Source organism: Odocoileus virginianus, chromosome 26 (assembly GCF_023699985.2).
Source record: "Odocoileus virginianus isolate 20LAN1187 ecotype Illinois chromosome 26, Ovbor_1.2, whole genome shotgun sequence".
NCBI lineage: Eukaryota > Metazoa > Chordata > Mammalia > Artiodactyla > Cervidae > Odocoileus > Odocoileus virginianus.
Genome location: NC_069699.1, coordinates 8,470,720 through 8,487,525, shown reverse-complemented (window position 1 = coordinate 8,487,525; position 16,806 = coordinate 8,470,720). Strand labels below are relative to the sequence as shown.

At 42.1% G+C, this 16,806-nt stretch overlaps 1 protein-coding gene across 18 annotated transcripts in view; it reads right to left on the bottom strand.

Annotated features, from left to right (window-relative positions):
• The window catches only part of LRRFIP2 (LRR binding FLII interacting protein 2), a 108,468-nt gene extending 92,611 nt beyond the window's left edge, over positions 1-15,857 (bottom strand). For 3 of the 18 annotated variants that reach the window (XM_070455395.1, XM_070455394.1, XM_070455396.1), the window contains exon 1: positions 15,223-15,854. The gene's annotated coding sequence lies outside the window, so the exon portion shown is untranslated. Of the gene's footprint in view, positions 1-15,222 lie in introns of all 18 variants that reach the window. The other 15 variants (XM_070455391.1, XM_070455392.1, XM_070455400.1 and 12 more) reach the window with 12 other exon arrangements.
• Between the last annotated feature and the right edge of the window lie 949 nt (positions 15,858-16,806).

Genomic DNA, 16,806 nt, shown 5'->3' with positions numbered 1-16,806 from the left:
CAGTTCAAAAGCATTGATTCTTGCTGTGCTCAGCTTTCTTTATAGTCCAACTCTCACATCCATACAGGACTACTGGAAAAACCATAGCTTTGACTAGACAGACCTTTGTTAGCAAAGTAATTTCTCTTTTTACTATGCTGTCTAGGTTGGTCATAGCTTTTCTTCCAAGGAGCAAGCATCTTTTAATGTCATGGCTGCAGTCACCATCTGCAGTGATTTTGGACCAAAGAAAATAAAGTCTCTCACTGTTTCCATTGTTTCCCCATCTATTTGCCATGAAGTGATGGGGCCAGATGCCATGATCTTAGTTTTCTGAATGTTGAGCTTTAAGCCAACTTTTTCACTCTCCTCTTTCACTTTCACCAAGAGGCTCTTTAGTTCTTTATCACTTTCTGCCATAAGGGTAGTGTCATCTGTATATCTGAGGTTATTAATATTTCTGCCAACAATCTTGATTCCAGTTTGTGCTGCATCCAGCCTGGCATTTCACATGATGTACTCTGCATATAAGTTAAATAAGCAGGGTGACAATATACAGCCTTGATGTACTCCTTTCCCGATATGGAACCAGTCTGTTGTTCCACGTCCAGTTCTAACTTTTGATTCTTGGCCTGCATACAGATTTCTCAGGAGGCAGGTCAGGTGGTCTAGTATTCCCATCTCTTAAAGAATTTTCCAGTTTGTTGTGATCCACACAGAGGCTTTGGCATAGTCAATAAAGCAGAAGTAGATGTTTTTCTGGAACTCTTGCCTTTCTGATGATCCAAGGATGTTGGCAATTTATCTCTGGTTCCTCTGGCTTTTCTAAATCCAGCTTGAACATCTGGTAGTTTGCAGTTCATGTATTGTTGAAGCCTGGCTTGGAGAATTTTGAGCATTCCTTTGCTAGTGTGTGAGATGAGTGCAATTGGGCAGTAGTTTGAGGATTCTTTGGGATTGCCTTTCTTTGGGATTGGAACGAAAACTGACCTTTTCCAGTCCTGTGGCCACTGCTGATTTTTCCAAATTTGCTGGCATATGGAGTGCAGCACTTTCACAGCATCATCTTTCAGGATTTGAAACAGCTCAACTGGAATTCCATCACCTTCACTAGCCTTGTTTGTAGTGATGCTTCCTAAGGCCCACTTGACTTTGCATTCCAGGATGTCTGGCTCTAGGTGAGTAATCACATCATCGTGGTTATCTGGGTCATGAAGATTTTTTTTTGTATAGTTCTTCTGTGTATCCTTGCCACCTCTTCTTAATATCTTCGGCTTCTGTTAGGTCCACACCATTTCTGTCCTATATTGTGCCCATCTTTGCATGAAATGTTCCTTTGGTATCTCTAAGTTTCTTGAACAGATCTCTAGTCTTTGCCTTTCTATTATTTTCCTCTATTTCTTTGTGCTGATCACTGAGGAAGGCTTTCTTATCTCTCCTTGCTATTCTCTGGAATTCTGCATTCAAGTGGGTATATCTTTCCTTTTCTCCTTTGCCTTTCACTTTTCTTTTGTCAGCTATTTGTAAGGCCTCCTCAGACAACCACTTTGCCCTTTTGCAGTGCTTTTTCTTGAGGGCGGTCTTGATCACTGCCTGTTGTACGATGTCACGAACCTCTGTCCACAGTTCTTCAGGCACTCTGTCTATCAGATCTAATCCGAGGTATGAAGTAACATTAAAAAGAATTACCTGTCCTCCTACTGAACTTACAAGGGTGTGTTCTCTTTTTGAAGTATGTGTAATTATAATTGAAATACTTTCATGAAAAGAAGTAAAAATCAAAATATGATAGAAGAATAAGATACCTGCTGCTGATAATAAAATAGAAGGGATCAGAATTAAGTCCCAAAGGCGGTGGGGGGGGGATTAGCTTTAGACTAGTTTCTCCTTCTGCTTGGGAGTGAATTCTACCGACGATACTCACATTAACTCTATTCTATTAGTAAAAAAAAAAAAACAAAACAAAAAAAAACAAACTTAGAATACAACAAAAGAAAAAATTACATGAATAAAGACAATCATTTTAATTTCTTTTTAATCTATAGTAAAACAAAACACTAAGCTGAAAATGACCCAAAGTGACAACTGCTTTAAGTCAAGCAAGGCCAGTCAACATGATACAATAAACTATAGCATTAGAAAACTCATGGGAAGCAAATAAAGACAGGGACAAGTTTGATATCATATCTACAAGGTACAAAAAGATGACAAATGGCATGTAAAGTGTGACTGAAATTATGTAAAATTTTGTACATATGAAAAATAAATGGCAAAGGAAATAGTGTATAAAAAATTCTTTTTTCTTAAGCTTTATATATTATAGATAATCACCCTACCAAAAACTGATTTAAGCTACTAAAAGCTACAATCCTGGGGCTACCTCATAGTATGAAAACATGTAAAAAGAATAATCAACTTTGACACTGTATTAAGCCGATGAAGGGGAAAGATTCATTTGACCTGTCAGAGTACTACAAAGTAGGACTATAAAAATTTATGTCGGTTATATCTGGTAAAATCATAATGTTCTAACAGATTTCACACCAACCAAGACTCTTATGGACACAACGAAGTTCTAACTAAACGAAAAACACATTATTAATTTTAAAAAGAATGAACACCATTAGATTAACCTTAAAAATGTAATAAAATTAGAACTCTGACTTCAATCAATAAGTCAAAATTAGAACAAAGAAGTAACCATTAACGTTACCAAGACTCTAAAGTCTTGGGTAAGACATCAATGTTCAACTCTACAGGTTCTTATGATCAGAGCAAAATTCTTTGAAATTTTGGGTTTCTCTTTAGATCCCTATGATTCTTCCACCATGCGTTCACCCACTGGGGGAAAAATAGTGGTGACAGGAAGATGCCAACATTTCCCTTCTCTTGGACCATGCTGGTCAGATTTGTGTAGCTTAAACTTGTCTTAGAAAGACAAAATAATTCCCTAAAATGGTAGGCAAGATACTGACTAGGCTCATAAAAAGATGAAGTTAACAGATAAATATGATGTATGTACAGTGTTCGTGAGGGAAGGACTAGAGAAAAGGGCAGAGCTGACCGCACAGCTGTGAGAGTGGGTGACCCAAGTGTCACTCCAATCCAAAGACACAGGTAACAAGGGCCATTCCAGACACATTCCTTCTGCTCATGAAAGGTTCAATACCAATACTTGGTGGGCTCCTTTCTATAAAAACGAACAGGCCCTCCCATACCTGCTCATCTACTACCCCCAACACCCCCTCCCCCCCCCACACACACACTGACATTCACACACACAAAGAAAACGAAATCACTAATAAAATAACTTCTCTGGGACTTCCCTGGTGGTCCAGTGGCTAAGACTCCACACTCCTGACGCAGGGAGCCTGGGTCTGATCCCTGGTCAGGGAACTAGGTCCCATATGCCACAACTAAAGAGCCTGCATGCCGCAGCTAAGATCCCACATGCTGCAACTAAGATCCAGTGTTTTTTAAAAAGTAATAACTTTCCTGAAATTAAGGCCATGAGTCACCAGATTCAAAAGGCCTACTGACTGTACAAGTTCTGAATCTTCACCAAGGTATTTCATAGTGAATTCTTATAGTTAATTTCAAACATGGGAACAAGAATGATTTTACAAGCTTTCCAGGGATGGAAAGATCAGGTCACAGATAAAGGATTAACAATTAGAATGGTTTCAGTCTTCTGGAAACAAAAATAATTCTGGCAACAAGAAGACAATAGAGTGATGCCTTCACATTCCTGAAAGAAAATTACAGACCCCCTGTAAGTGGCTTAAGCCCAGGCACACTGCTCTGTTCTCATGCATGCACGCTCAGCTGTGTGTGTGCATTAGCCACTCAGTCGTGTCCGACTTTTTGTGACCCATGAACTATAGCCTGCCAGGCTCCTCTGTCCATGGATTTTTCTAGGCAAGAATACTGGAGTGGGTAAGACTTCAGACACCCACATTTTCAAAAATTTATCTTTTACACCCTATTTAATGTTATTAAAGGTACATCTCTAATAAAAGAGAAAATCAAAAAGACAGAAACATAGCATACAGGGAATAAATCCAAGACCGAAGAGGTGAACAGGATCAAGCCATCCCAGGGTGGCGAACATTCCAGGAAGAAAGCTACAGACTGAAGCAATCACTAGTTCCAGAGACATACCAGAGGGCTGGCATCGCCCAAACTTCCACAGCCTTTGAGACTTCTTTTTAATACGAGCTGAGCTGGCCCAGGCTTTTAATCTGAATTTAGTCCGTCTTGACCCCATGTTGGAAATTCCCAATGTTCCACCTCCAGCTGCCTAGATGGGAGGGAGGCCATACTTCACACCATGGATATATTTCACTTTTACCTTCTGCTAACAGATAGAGCAGGAAGAGGCTGAAAGAACAGTGTACTTCCCCACCCACATTTCTTCTTGGTACTTAACACCTTGTAAAGACTTCAGGTCCACGAGGTGCCCCGACTGTAATGAGTCTTAGGGCTTCTCAGGACTTATTAGCAAACCTTCCCAAGGACTTAGCAGAAAGGACTCAAGAAAGAGTCTGTTCAGCTTATCTGCTTCTGTCAGCCTTCATTTAATAGTAACAATATGGACCTTTCTAGTCTTAACTAAGTTCATATTTGCCATTCAGTTTTTCAACTGTCAAAATAGACACTGCCTAGGGATAAATACTGTGGTAGAAATTGGCCGACTGTTCATCGAGTCATTTCCCCTTTCTGCCCAGTTACACTACATTTCAGGGGCTTCCCAGGCTGCACAGTGGTAAAGAATCCACTTGCAATGCAGGAGATACAGGAGACTCGGCTTCAAACCCTCAGTCAGGAAGATCCCTAGAGAAGGCAATGGCACCCCACTCCAGTACTCTTGCCTGGAGAATCCCATGGACAGAGGAGCCTGGCGGGCTACAGTCCATGGGGTCTCCAGGAGTCGGACACGACTGGGCAACTGAGCACACACACATGCTACATTTCACGACCTTCCTTGAATTAGGAGCAGCTATTTGACTGAATTCTGGCTCATGGAATGTGGACAAAAATGATATATGTACTAGTCCAGGCCCACAAACTTGCCACGGAACCCACCACACTCCCTCTTTTTGCCCTTGAATCTGTCAGCCAGAGGCAGAGAGTTCAGTGCAAGTGTGAAAGTCTCTGAGTCCCATGGAAGAGCAGAGTCACCAGATGAAAGTGGTCTGAGTCCTCAGTGACTGTGTGGAACCAGCTACTCCTTTGCCAGTGGGAGTGAGAAAGAAGCTTTAACGTGTTAAAACTACTGAGACTTGGCTATTGTTTGTTACAGTAGGCTAGCCTAACCTGACTAGTAGACACAAAAGGGTGATCAAACCATTCAGTTTTTCAAAGTGAAGTCACAAACTGACTAGGAATACATATTTGCAGGAAGGGATATGATTACAGAGCAAGGCAGGGAATGGTTCCAAAAGAGTTATTACCATGTAAAATGGGATTATGATTACTGGGAGGGCAAAGAGCTGCCATTTAAGATTATTTACAGGAAACTTTTAGGATACTGACTGTTCAATTTCTTGGCCTTGGTAGTGAGGCCATAGGTGCTTATTTTATTAGTCTTCCTGAAACTGTATTTTTGTTTTCTATTTCTCTATAGGTATTTCACAAATAAACCATAAATTACTAAATTAGAAAGAGCAGATACTTGAAAATTTAAAATAAATTAGAAAGAGTAGACATGTGAAAAATCTATTGCAGCATCTGGGGAAAATAAGGTGACTAGAAAGCTAACCCCCTCCCCCTCCAAAAACAAGTCCTTAAATCTCAGGGGTGGGGGGTGGGGTGGGAAAGAAAGTTAAACAAGAAAGGAAACAATCATGATATTAATTCTTGGCTTAAGTAGTAAACAGCATTTATTTAGTTATAAGGAAGACACAACTATTGATTTAAAATTGCAAAACTAGAATACTGCAGGGAGAAATAGGAACAAATAATGAAAAAAATACTATAAAACAATGATTAAAAAACAGCAGTTTTCCACCATTTGAAGATACTCTTAAGTGCATATATGCTTTTCACACAAAAATAGGTTGATAAAATATGTGCTATTTTGTAACCAGCTATGGCTGATGCTACAGTCAGTTCCCACTCTTGTTTACATCTTTCTGTGAACACCTCACTTGGAATGTAGGCAGAACTCATGACTTGCTTCTACCAACAGATTATGACAAAAGTTACAAGACATCATTCCCATGATCATACCACACCACATGGGGCTGTCAAGCCTGTAGAATCGCCCTGGGCTTTCCTTGATGCTTTGATGAAGTGGTCAGAACACCCAAGGGTCAAGAACTTCAGGCTGCCCCTAAAAGCTGAGAGCAGCCTTTAGGACCCTGAAGACAGCCTACAGATGACCAAGCAACTTCTAGTAAGCAAGAAGTCTCAGTCATAATTTCACAAGAAAACTAATTCTGCCAAAAACCTAAGTGAGCTTAGAAGCAATTTTTTTCCCCAGTTGAATCTTCAGGTGAGAATACAGCCCAGCCAACTCCTGACTGCAGTTTCACGAGACCCTAAACAGAAGACAGTTTAACTTCGCTCAGACTCCTGCCCCCAAAGAAACTGTAGGATAATAAATGTGTGTTGTTTTAAGTTGCTAAATTTGTGCACTCTGTTATAGAACACAGAAAACAAATGCAACTGCTTTAAAAACTAGATGAATTAATTCAGCAAAGGTGTAGGGATACAAAATCAACACAGAAGATCAGCTGCATTTCTATACACTAACAACCAAATGAACAACTAAAAAGGAAAGAAAGAAAACAATACTGTTTATGATAAGAAAAAAGAACAAAACACTAGGAATACACTTAACCAAGAAGGCAAAAGATCTGTTCACTGAAAACTACAAAATATTGCTAAAAGAAATCAAAGGACACATAAATAAATGGAAAGCTACCTCATGTTCATGGATTGGAAAACTTTATACTGTTAAAACGTCAAAACACCCAAAGAAACCTACAGCTTCCATGCACTCTCTACAAATCCCAATTACAGATTCTGCAAAAATGGAAAAATCCACCCTAACATTAAAACTCCTATGGAATCTCATGGGACCCCAAATAGCCAAAACAATCTTGAAAAAGAAAAAGAAGGAGGCATCACACTTTCTGATTTCAAAACTTGCTAGAAAGCTACAATAGCCAAAACAATGTATTATGGGCATATAGAGAGGCATAGAGGCCAACAGAATTTAACAGATAGCACAAAAATCAACCTGGCATATATGGTCAAATGATTTTCAACAAGGGTGTCAAGATCAGTTAATGGGGAATGGACAGTCTTTCCAACAACTGGTGCTGGTAAAACTGGAAATGCACATGCAGAAGAATAAAGCTGGACTCTTACTGTATGTCGTATACAAAAATCACCCACTAGTAGGCCAAAGAAATAAATAGAAGAGCTAAAACTGTCTACATACAAAAAGGCTTCTGATGTTTCATATAGCAAAGAATTTTTGAAGAGGACACCAAAATCACAGGCAACAACAGGAAAAGTTAGAGGAAGTGGACTTCAAAACTAAAAACTTCTGTGTATTAAAGTACACTATCAACAGAGTAAAAAAAAAAAAAAATTGACCCATGGGATGGGAGAAAGTATTTGCAAATCATGTATCTGATAAGGGATTATTAGCATGTAGAAAATAAAGAGAACCCCCGAAACTCAACAACAACAACTCTTCCAAAGCCAGACAAAGGACTTGAACAGCTGCTTCTCCAAAGATATACAAATGATCAAAAAACACTTGAAAAGATGCTCAACATCATTAATCATTATGGAAATGCAAGTCAAAACCACAATGAGATAGTACCACTTACCCACAAGAATGGCTCTATTTTTAGAAGGAAACAAAGAGGGAGAATCTCTGACACAGTGCGCCGAAGATGCAGAGATACCAGAACCTTTGAACACTACAAAATGGTGCGGTTGCTACAGAAAATGGCATGGCAAGTCTTCAAAAAAATAACCACAAAATAATTATATGATCCAGCAATTCCACTTCTGGGTATACATCCAAAAGAAAAGCAAGCAGGGACTCACACAGATATGCACCTGTGTTCAAAAGCAGCGTTATTCACAGGAGCCAAAAGGTAGAAGCAACCCGAAGGTCCATCAACTGATGAATAGACAAAATGTTACATATCTATATATGATAGAATATTATTCAGCTTTGAAATCAAGTGAAATTCTCATACATGCTACAACATGGATGAACCTTGAAGACATTATGCTAAGGGAAATAAACTAGCTATTTTATAAGACAAATACTCCATGAGTCTACTTACATGAGGTGTCTAGAGCAGTCAAATTCACAGGGACAGAAGGTAGAATGTGGTTACCAGGGGCTGGGGAGCAATGAGGATTACTGCTGGATGGGTAAAGAGTTTCCCTCTGGGAAGAGAAAGTTCTGGAGACGGATGGTGGTGATGGCTGCACAACAATGCGGGTGTGCTTAACTGTACGCTTTAAAGTGCTGGAAATGGCAAATTGTATGTTACATGTATTTTACCACAATGAAAACCCACTTTGGATAGAGAGCAAAAGGATGAGTGTAGCAAGACAGCAGGACAGAATCCTCTCATTTCCTTGACTACCCACTTGGACACGGGGAAAAACATCTCATCTAAATCTAAAGTGGATTTCTTGGGATCTCCCTGGTGGTCCACAGGCTAAAAGTCCCCCTGCCAGTGCAGGGCACGCAGGTTTGATCCCTGGTTCAGGAATCTCCCACACGCTGGGGGGCAATGAAGCCTGTGGGCCACAACCACTGAGGCCTGTGCCTGAGAGCCCACGCTCCGCAATGAGAAGCCACGAAAGCCCACGCCACAACTCGGGAAGGCCCGTGTGCAGCATCGAAGCCCCAGTGCAGCCAGAGATAAATCGGCAATTCTTCTTTAATGGGCTTTTTCTATTTTTAGTCCTATAATCTTTGGATCATTTAGCAACAACATGTATGCTTACTAATTATGTTGTAATTATACAAGAAATAACACAATAAATACAATTTTGTTACTATAAGTGATTAAACCATGTAACAGAGAAATGAACACTCTAACATCCTAATTCCCTGCACACAGCATAGTTTAACTGCTCCTAGCTGTTAAAATGTTTCTACTGAGAAAAGTGGGAGATGTAGAAAGAATAACAAAGTAATCAGAACAAGCAACTTAAAAGTTAAATTTGTTTCCTAAAGCAGTAATTTTATATCCAAACTAGTTAAAAATTTCCTGTTCCTACTGAAGGAAAACTAAGATATAGAAGATTCAAACTGAAAATAATGGGAAAAGATGACTGTGATTTTTAAAGGAGGATTTTATTAATCTACTTCTGAGAAAATAAAAACACCCTGATAAGCCCTTGAACTTCAAGGTTTCTCCAACCTCTTTTCCGCTCTCCCTCTCTGTTCTGCTCTAATCTCACTCATTTTTGGAGGAGAAGGGGAAGGCAGAGACAGGGAAGGGATATAACAAGATAATAGGAACATGACAGATAATAGGAATAGAGAAGAGAGAAAAACAGTGGTTATTTTTTCTACTCACACTGAATACTAAATACATCATCATCATCAAATGCTAACAATCCAAATTTCTGAGGGAAAGGAAAAACTCAACTTTTCTGGAGTGCCAGCCTACTCTGAAGCAAAAGAAAGGAAACCATCTGCAGGTTTTGCATCTATAAATGAAGTCTGTATGCCAAATTCTTCAAACAACCTCCACTCTAATCAAGGATTTGGATAAATATGGTGACATGAGCCTTGATCCAAAACGTGGCACACTCAGCTCTTTAACAGCCTTCTGGCCTAAGAAGCTCTGAGATCAGTCAAAGAACTCCAAACCCAAGCCCTTTATTCACTAAGTATGGAAACACCAAGGTTCCATGAGAAAGCACCGGGCACAGAAAGGCAGCTACGCTGGGACCCAGCATCTGGGAACACGCCAGGACTTCAGAGCGAGGACTTTCTGATGTTACACATGGGGCTGCACAGTTCTATGGGGAGAAGAGAATGAGAACTCGGGAAGGAGCTTATTTCCCTGTATAAACTCAATCATCCTTTTTTAACAGCCCATCATTCCCAGTGTCCTTTTGATCCCAGGGACAAGGTCTCCAAACTGGACTTCTATTTCAACTCGGGGCATGGCCTCCCTATTGGGGTAAGAGTAATGGTTTTTCCCCTGGTGTAGAACATTAGACTGATCCTCGCCAAACACTTAGAACCAGACATGACATCAATACTGTGCTCCTCCTTGCACACATTCTACAGTGCTGCCCTCGTTAGTTTTCCTTAATCAAGCTCATCCCGTACAAAGGAAAAACAAAAAACCCTGGATCTTAGACATGCATGCTAAGCACATTTTCACCCCCAAACTGAGCCTTAATCTTCTGAAGGCAAATGTCCTTTATAAGCTTCCTCTTCTGTTGCCATCTTCCTAAACCGCAGGCCTTCCTGACTTGCAGTGGGGCCAGGACAGATTGTGGTTATGTGGTAGGTTCTGTCAGGAGAGCTTTGACAAGGCCTCAAAATAGACCCTGGGCACCGGCCAAGGAAACTGCCACTCACAAGTTCCAACTTTGTCCTCATACATTAGTTCCTCAGCACTTCCTACCCACCCCCGCCCCTGCCCAGTCTCTCCTTTAAAAAGAGTAAAGATTCTTGAACTCTTGCTAGTCTTGAGTGAGGTATATAACATTGAAATGAAAAATGAAAATTCTTCCTTATTCTGGTCAGTAACACTTTGCAGAATAAAGACTAAATCTGTCCTTCTGCCTTGAGAAATTAATCCATCAATAGCATTCTGGTTTGTAAAATGAGTTTTGGATCTTGAACCCCACAGAGATTTATTTTATTATATATAGATTAGGATGTGGAAGGTAAAGGAAGCGAAAAAAATAGACCATTTATCTCCCATGTGACTAATAAATGGCAGCAGACTTCTGCAGGGCAAGAAGTGAAACTGTATAGATTTTTAATTGATATTGGTCATAAAATCCTAAAACAATCAAGCTACTACAAAAGGCACTCATTTAACTAGTATTGCCAAATATAAATGAAGTAGTTTGTCTATAATAGCACAGTCTTCAAAGTACAATGCTTCTACCTTTACCAGTATAAATAAAATCACCCAGCTGTCACTCTAAGGTGTTTAAAATTACCTTATAAAATACACTTGTAGTATATTTTTAAATTGCAAGGAGGAGAAAGAATACAAAGTAATTAACAGCTCTTTTCTCCTACAAGGTTAAGAAGAAAGGTAATTTCTATTATAAAATAAATCCCAATACAGCTTGAAATAAATTTTTAAAATTTCACAATTTAAGTCCCAACCTTGCCCTCACACTTTCAGAAATAAATTCCATATACACACTTACACACTATAGCAAAGGCTTATATATGAGTTGTTCATTACAGCAGTGTTAGCAGAAAGCTAAAAACAGCCTTGTTGTTGTAGTTTAGTCACTAACTCGTGTCCGACTCTTTTATGACCCCACAGACTCCAGCCCACCAGGCTCTCTGTCCATGGGATTTCCCAGGCAAGAATACTGGAGTGAGTTGCCATTTCTTCCTCCAGTGGATCTTACTGACCCAGGGATGGAAATCTGCATCTCCCGCATTGACAGGCAGATTCTTTACTGCTGAGCCACCAGCGAAGCCAAATGTCTTGAACACAGAATGTTAAACTGTGGGAAATGAGCAAGTTTTGTTTCATCTATATTAGACAGGTCAGCTGGTCTTTTTTGAAAAATAGCTGGACATATGTGCTAATATAGAATGATCTCTAAGACATATCAAAGGTCAGAATGAAAGGGACAGGGCATTTTTTTCTAAACACAGGAGATTGTATATGGAAGAGAAATTTTGGAGAGACACATGGGAAACCATTAACCGGAAACCACTGCTTGGATTATGGAGTTGGGTGGCAGAGGGAGTCAAGCCTAGAAGTTTATCGTGGAAAGGAAACTTCCTTTTCACCAGGGGACTTTTTTTTTTTTTTCAATGTTTTATCAATTTTAAAAAGTTCTACAAACAACTACTGAAGCCAGGAGGTGAGCACACTCCTATGGATGCCATTTCTCCACCTCTTCTTAATCACCTGTACTCTTCTTATCTACTGCTCTTCCCATCTCTAGACTAAAACAACAGCACACATATGGAGCAAATCTCAGAGCTTCCACAAGAAACAGAATCCCTTTCTCCATCCCCCAATCAAAATAAAGATGTAACAGAACAAAGGAAAAAGCATTAGCATACAATAAACCCAGTTTTTAGCCCAGTGTTGGATTCCTTTTAAGTCTGCCTTAATTTATTGAATGCCAGAAAGTTTTTAAAGTGAAAGCACAATGTGCAACACAAATCATTTCTAATGGTATCCTATCTATTATCTTAAAGGGAAAAAGTGGAGAGAAGGGCAAAGTTATTTTACTCACAGGGTAAATTTTGCTCAACCCTTCTGTCAGAAGTTTTAAAAGTTGACTTCTGAATGATGGTCATAAACTTTACTGTGTTTCTAACTGAATAAGGTTAAAAGACCATCTTTCCATTCATATTCTCCAGGGAGAAAGCAAAGGCAAAGGTCTATGCAATGGCCTATTTGTAGGTACGATGGAAAGTGAGCCTGTGGTGAGGACAGAATGTGTTTCCTCTAAAATGATCCTCATCAACATTCCCAAAATGCTACAGGGAGATTTTTTTTTCCCCCCATATATCATCGATTCTGTTCCTCTTCACACTAGGAGCAGGGTAAACAATTCACAAAGAGCTTTGCAAGAAACTGCTCCTTCTCGCTTCTAGTAAAGACCTGTTTTTGTTTTGAGAGAAAAAGAATCTACTTTGCCAAACATATTCTCCGAATCAGTTTTTCCCTTCATTGTGGAGATGCTTAAATCCTGACCTAAGAAGGATTCTCTTATAAAGCTACCATCAGGACTGTCAGTTCGGGTGGTTTCCACAAGGGATTTTCCAAAAGGGAATCTCTGTTCAATTAGAAACTGAAACTCTTAAGTCACTATTAGTTGGACAAAAATAAAAAGCAATATTAGGGAACGCTCTGAATATAATGGATATCCAAGGGAATAAAATGCCAAAATTTAGTCCAAGAATTAAAAGAATTTACTAAGCAAGATCAACAGGGCAAATTTACCATTACTTAATAATTGATAAGTAACTATAAAGTTCTTCATAAATCAACATAAAATAAGCTGATCTCCAAAAAGAAGAAATCGAGGCTAAGAGTATCAAGAACTCTGTGATTCAAAGTCATTTTGCTTAGCAACACTTTAAAAGCCAAAAATGATCAAATTACATTCCAGTAATAAAAAGTTATTTCTAATTTAAAATGAATTCATCCCCATAATGAATCACTACTTTAATACACACTTTCTTCTACGACAGAACTTAAACAGGAGCTCTGTATGTTCTTCCCAGGTGTCTCAGTGGTAAAGAATCCGCCCACCAGTGCAGCAGACGCAGGTGAGATCCCTGAGTCAGAAGATCCCCTGGGGGAGGAAATGGCAACCCACTCCAGTATTCTTGTCTGGAGAATTCCACGGGTTGGAATCTGGAGGGAGGACTAAAGTCCGTTGGGTCGCAAAGAGTTGGACACAAATGAGCACGTATAAAGTCTCATTTCACCTTTTTAAGGGCAGGTTTTCCCAAATGGGTAAGGTCTTTCCCTTAAATGACTGCTTGTTCTCTCTGTACTGCAGATTCTTTGAGTGAACTTCTTCCTACCTTAATGATGGTAGCTGTCCTTTTCACTGACATTTAATTTGTTTCTAGACATTTATCTTTCTGGAGTGGGTAAAATCACAACAATTCACTTACGAACTAACAAACTATTTTAAATCCAAAGCTTCTGCAAAAGTCCACTATTTGTTTCTCTACCATACTACATGACAATTATTAGCAGCAACAAACCTAACAAAGCATCAATGCAACACTTCCTAGGAGTGGCAGTATCTAATTAAACAGGCAGTAACAAACCTCAAACTTTCCTCTATTCCAAGTTTAAGAACCCTATCAATGATTCATTCACACAGAGAGTGATCTAACTTCCTCAATGAATCACACTTTCTGAAATTCTTATTCTACATGAGTATAATACTGGGTCATCATCTCTACATGTGTTGAACACAGCATTAAGTTGGTTAAACTGAGTTAATTCTGTAAGACCTTCAAACCACAGCGAACCTCAAGTCCCTGCCAAGCAACACTTATCTGCAACACTTCGCCTTTTCCAACAATTGCACCTCTCCAAACAGATGCATCCCCAAAATAAACATTTAATCTTGAAACACTTATTTTAAACACTAATTAAGAACTGATTCATCCACACCCTGCCCTCCATCTCTCCGGTTCCACTACTGCATCCCCATTCTCCTCCTGTTGTGATGCCATGGAAAAGTAATGGACACTGTTATCCTCACATTCAACCTTTAATCAACGAACCTACATTACACTTTTTCTTTTTAAGGGCAGAAGTGCTGAGTCATTAAATGGAAACTCAAAGAAAAAGAGCTACAAGCAGTTGAAGTTTAGGATCCCATTATTTCCCTGGCCAGGTCTCCACAGCCTTATATTTGTATATCCCACGGTGGAAAAAGGAAAGCAAACACTTGAACTTTTTTCCCCTCCCCGTCGAAGAAAAAGAGATGGGTTTCCTTAGGTCCTCTGGCTTCCAGCAACATACCCACGGACACGAGAAGCAGGCCCGGCTGGAGCTACATAACTTAACAATCTGGGTGTGAATAACACCTGGCAATAGTCAAGCATTAACCCTGACACTCCTAGCTCGGGCTTCATTCAGTTCGGGTCAAGGAGGAAGGGAAAAAAAAAAAAAATCCCATACAAGCTCCACGCCCTCCACCGGCCTGACACCTTTCCCCGGGTGGCCGGCCGGGGACAGACCGAGGGAGTGGTGGGTCGGGGAGAGGGAGGAGGAGCCCTGAGCACCTAAAGCGCAGGGACAGCGGCCCGAGTTCATTTCTCCCACAATGGGAGTATCGCTGTCCCCGCTCGCGGACCGAGGGTGCGCGTTCGAGACCCGGCTAGATGCCCGAGGACGCCGCAGGCAGGGGGCGACCTCGACCCCGGGGCCCGCCGGAGAGGGGCCTGGCCCCCAGCAGGGGTCGGCGGCAGCGCGGACCTCGCCGAGCTGCAGAGGCCGGGAAGCGGGAGCCCCGTTCCCCGCCAAGGCCGGTGGGAGGAGCGGCCCTTACCTATGTCCGAGCGCGGGCTGGGGCTGCGGGCGCCGCCGGGAAGGGCCGGAGCGCGGCTCGCCGGCCGGGAGCCTGCCGGAGCGAAGGGCGAGGGGTGCGGAAGGTGGACTCGGTCCTAGGTCCCCGGCCAGGCGGGCCGGGCAGGACGCGGCGGCTACCGGCGCCGACGGCCGGTCAGTCAGTCACGCCGGTGTCCCCTCGGCGCCGCGGCTGAGACAGCGGGAACCGGCCCCCGGGAGGAGCCGCAGCCCGAGCGGCGGGCGGCGGAGGCGGAGGAGGGGCGGGGCCACAGGGTCGGCGACCCACTCACCCGGAAGTACTTGTGGTCGCGGCGGCGCGCGCTGCGCGACGGGCTTGACCCCCCGCGGCCGGCCGCGCGCCGCCGGAGAAGAGACTCTGGACCCCGAGTACGGTGGAGGTTCGGGCGGCCTCCTGAGGCGGCTCCTCCAGGCCCGCGTGGCCCACCCCGCTCCTCCGCCCCCAGGACGGTGGTCGGGAATGTGAACTGATGCGCGTGCCCGTTGGAGGCTACCCTTGCGTCGGTCACCTCTAAACTGTCCAGCCTAGAGGGCTTGGGTGAGTGGGCTGGGGCGGCAGTTCAAACCGTTGGAACATAGGTGGGTGGGTGCGGTCGAAACGCTGGAAGCCTTATTTCCAAAATGAATGATTTGCGAATGATTTCCGGTGAAGAGTGCTGGGGGCGGGGCTGGGGGGGGGGGGAATACAGAGTCCTTTCAATATCTGATGGACTCGGACCTGTCATTCACTCCAAGAGTCTCTGTCGAGATCCACCAGCCTCAGGGCCCTGGAGAAAGACCAGAGGGCCTGCTCTTTGGGAAACTGATCTTCTAGTGGGGTGGACGGATTTAAGCAGATAAGGCAATGACAGATTGCGGTGAGGCTCCGCAGGAGATACAAAAAGGTGATGAGAGATCCTGTAGGGGAGACCTCTGGCAGGAGAAGACCTCCAGAGGGAAGTGGCAGTTGAGCAGCATTCTGAGCAGAAGGAAGAAAACACTTCAACACAACTTTGCATCCGGGACAGTAGTAGCTTCTAGGACCCTCTGGATAAGCCCATGATTCCATGTTAAGAACCTGGCTCGAATGCCTTCTAAGGGCTGTTTGTCTGCTGCCCACACCCGCGATTTCAGAAGGCTTGCTCACCTTTTCGAGTTCATGAGGGCGGGAGTGCGGCACTGCGAGGGAGGCGTGGCTTACGGAACTGTGGTCTCCGGGCAGAGAGACACCAACAGGTGGCTCCATGGCCGGAGGATTATAATACCATCAGCCTTGGAAAGGCAGTCTCCAACCTCGCGCTCTTTCTCTTTCCATGTCGCTGTTTTTCTCAAGACCTGTGAACAAATATTGAAACTTGTTTTTACCTGGGATCAAGAGGTGCTTAATATCCCCAAAAGATCACACTGTTACGATCTGAAAAAAAGGATTAATGACGTGTTTTGCTCAAAGATAAACTAAAAAGCAGACTTGCAAGAGACAACCTATTCAGGTTCCCGAATAATACCAATAATGTTTATTAAGTATTAGTTTATGTGACTGCATAATTAATGGAAAGACTGGAATGAT